This window comes from Egretta garzetta, unplaced genomic scaffold (assembly GCF_000687185.1).
Source record: "Egretta garzetta isolate BGI_Z169 unplaced genomic scaffold, ASM68718v1 scaffold243, whole genome shotgun sequence".
Lineage (NCBI taxonomy): Eukaryota > Metazoa > Chordata > Aves > Pelecaniformes > Ardeidae > Egretta > Egretta garzetta.
In genome coordinates this window covers 70,195-73,980 of record NW_009259041.1, presented here as the reverse complement: position 1 = coordinate 73,980, position 3,786 = coordinate 70,195, and positions in this window count along the sequence as shown.

Genomic DNA, 3,786 nt, shown 5'->3' with positions numbered 1-3,786 from the left:
GCCGCGGCAAAAGCCCTCCTGACGAGCGTGTGTGTCCCGCCCCCCCCTCGCAAAGCTGGCTGTCATCTCATTATATCAATAGTGATTAAGAGAGGAAACTGCCAGCTAATCCCCTGCAAGGTATTTTGGTGATTAAACTGAGAGTGCCTGGTATAGAGCTGTAGCATATTAAATTTGACTCGGGGTGGATCAGACGGGAGGCAGCGGTGATGTGACCCTCTTCTCCAGGGCGCCACGTTCCAGAGGAGCGTGCTCAGCCCGGGCATCTTCGAGTTTCAATAATTAATTTTTATTTTTTTTTTTGAATGTGAATCCCATGTTGTTGCAGGCACAGGCAGAGCCAGGATTGGTTCCCACTTGGTGTTTTTGTCTCGTTCCCCAGCCCGGAGCCTGCCCAAGCCCCGGCTCAGCAGTGGGATGTGGCAGGCAGAGCGGCCGAGTTGCCCAGGGTTAGGGCGCCCACTCCTCCTCCTCTCCGGCCCCGTGTGGGTTTGTCTCTCCAGCCGGTTTGCTCTGGGGGAAAAAACAGGCAGCAGGAAAAAAAAAAATAACGGAGCAGTGACAAATAAGTTTCCATCAGCCCAGGTTAAACAGACAGTGATGCTTTGGGACCTTTCCTGATAATTAAAAGCAACGCGATGGCTCTTTGCTGGTGAGAATTTATTCTGTCACTTGGCCTTAAAGAGCCGTCCCTGCCAGGCGGTGTCGCGGGTTGGTGTCGGGGCGGCGCTGGCTGCGGTGCGGTCGGTTGTGATCGCCTCCCCCTGCAGTGCGTGCACACGGGCAGTCGGGGCTCGTTCCTCTTGCTGCCCGTCCCCGTCGTCCCCGCGTCCTGGCCTTTCCCCGAGCAGCGCCGGCGTCGTGTTGGAGGAATTCGCGTCTATCCCAAGAAAATGCTTCCCATCAGCAAGGCAGCATCGCTGCTGGCAGGCGGTTGCCATGGCGATGTGGTTCTGTAACGGCCCGAACAGATGATTATTGTTATTTATTATTTTAATCTCACCCTGGTCCCCGCTGCGGGAGCCGGAGCGCTGCGAGGCCGCTGCTCCCCGCGAGCCGGGAGCGTGGGGGCTGCCCCTGGGCACGGAGCGGAGAGGAGTGGGTCTGGGAGCAGGAGGAGCAGGGGGCTCCCATTTGGGAGGGCGGGGAGGGAGAGGGGGTGATGTCCACACCACGCTGCCTTTCGTTTGGAGAGGAGCGGTGGTGGCAGAGGGCTGGGCAGGCAGGGCCGGGACCGGGCTGACCCCACTCAAGGGGGTACCGGGATGGGGAGGAGGACCCCAACCCCACGGGCACTGCCTGGCCCTTGTGCCAGCCCCCGGGTGCTGTGCCAGCGCTGCCTGGCACAGGGGACGCCGCAGCCGTCTGAAGGCAGATGAATACTGTGTTCAGTTTTGGGCCCCTCACCACAAGAAAGATGTTGCGTTGCTGGAACATGTCCAGAGGAGAGCAACCAAGCTGGGGAGGGCTCTGGAACACAAGTCATACGAGGAGCAGCTGCTGGACATTAGGAAAAACTTCTTCACCGAAAGGGCTGTCAGGCTCTGGAATGGGCTGCCCAGGGAGGTGGTCGAGTCCTCATCCCTGGAGGAATTTAAAGAAGGAGAGATGAGGTGCTGAGGGACAGGGTTTAGTGGTGGGATGGCAGGGTTAGGTTAACGGTTGGACTCGATGATCTTAAAGGGCTTTTCCAACCAAAGTGATTCTATGATTCTATGTGACTCCCAGGGAGGTGGTCAAGTCCCCATCCCTGGGGGGATTTAGAAGCCAGGCAGACGAGGTGCTTAGGGCCAGGGTTTAGTGGTGGGATGGCAGGGTAGGGGAACGGTTGGACGTGATGATCTGAAAGGGCTTTTCCAACCCAAACGATTCTGTGATTCTATGACTCCCTCCATCTGGGTTCAGGCTGCGAAAGGAGTTTGTCTCCATGCACAGCTCCAGGCTGCCGCTTCCTCCGGAGGTGGCTGCTCGAGCGCGCTTCGCCTCCCGGCGTTGTTCGTTTGTTGATGCTGGAGCCGTCACGGGCAGCCCGGTGTGTCCAGAGGGACTTGTGGGCGCTTCAGGAGGCGTTGCACGCGTTGGCGCTATCTGTGTGGCAAGCAAATGGCCAAAACCTGCGCCGAACACCGTGAGCGGCATTGCCTCCCCATTAACAGGCGAGCAGAGGGAAGGGGCTTGAATTTTACTTGGCTTCAATTGAATTTGAAGATTGTGTCACCGCTGTGCAGAGCCCTACCCGGAGCCCTGCTCTGCTGCCGAGCTCAGCCCGTGGCCGAGCAGAGCCACCCGTCGTTCCCCTCCGGCGGTGGCTGGGAGCCTGCGCAGGGCAGCGATGGCCCCCAAAGCTGAGCGTTTGACCCCCAGATTTGTCCTCGCTCTTGGGCCTGCTGAGCAGCAGGGAATGGGGTCGTAAAGCTTGAGCAGGGCACTCGCCCCTTGCCGGGGGACGTTCCCCTGCTCCGGGTGTGCGCAGGGCACGCGTGCGGTGAGGTTTCGGCAATGCCCAGGGACTGCTCTCCTTGCTGGAAGCTCAGCACGTCCTGTGCTGCACGGGGACCCCGGTGACAGCCCAAGGTCACAGGGATGTCACCGCAGACCTTGGAATTGAGATTTCATTTTCTCGAGCTGTTCAGTGCTGTGCTCTCAAAGCCATACTTCATCCTTCCTCAGGGAAGGGGCTGCCTCACCCAGAGGCACACGGAGCTTTTCATACACGCGGTATCAATCTCCGTAAGGGAAGCACTTTTATATTGAAGATCTGATGGAGGAATAAATTCCAATAGAAGTAGAAAGCAGAAACTAATAGGCTTTTTCACAATGAAAGAATAGATCTGCTGACAAAGGCATTTCCAGGGCATCAAAATAAACTATATTTTCTGCAAAGACCGGGGCTCTGCCAGGGCTCCTCTGCCTCTGCAGGCAGCCCAGCTGAGAGCGGCCACTGGGACCAGCCGACCCCAGGAGACGCGGGCCGGGCTCCTGAGCCCAACCGGGGGTCATCCCCTCTGCTGCCCGCACGGAGCAGTCCCGTGCACGTGTCTCTCGGGTCGGTTTTGTCCCTCCTGGGTCCTGGTCACTCTGCTGGCCTCGACACCTCTCTCCACTGCCAGCCAGCGCAGGAGCATCTGACCTGCCCTGCCAGAGCTCATCTGCTCCTGGTCCTCTTCGTTACGGGATTCCTGAGCTTTGGTCTGGTTTTACTTTGCTTTTTTATCCAGGTGTATTCCTCTGATTCCCTTTGCTGGCTCTGCTTTTCGGTGGGTGTACCTGCCTCTGCCCTGGGGTCCCGCCGTGGCAGGGGACAGCGTGCAGCAGCACGGCTGCAGGGATGCTCCCAGCCTGCCTCCCCCAGGATGGGGCTTTGCCACGGAGACCCCCTCGCTGGGCTGCCTCCGGTAGGGTGGTTGGGACCATCTTCTGCCCAGGGAAAGCCTCAGGTCCCAGCATTGCCAGGTTTTGCGGATCTTGTCTTCCGCAGCAGTTCTAGGATGGGGAAGATCATGCTGCCCAGATAATCCTTCTGGTTAAGCTTCTTATCTGAAGGCGGCTCTTTGGAAATGATAAGCAGAATTAGCCCTCGACCTGCCTCTTCTGTGCACTGCAGGCAGAGTTCCCAGCCGGGGTAACCCTGCACATCAAGGTCTCATCTTCACTCTCCTGCCTCCGGGTGCTGTGTGTGCCCCTCTCCCTGCAGGAGGCTGGGGTGGGACCCTGCCACCCTGCCCCAGGCCCCTTTCTCCTGGAAAGCCCCCACCTGCAGCCCATCCTCCTCCCTCTTCCCCATCG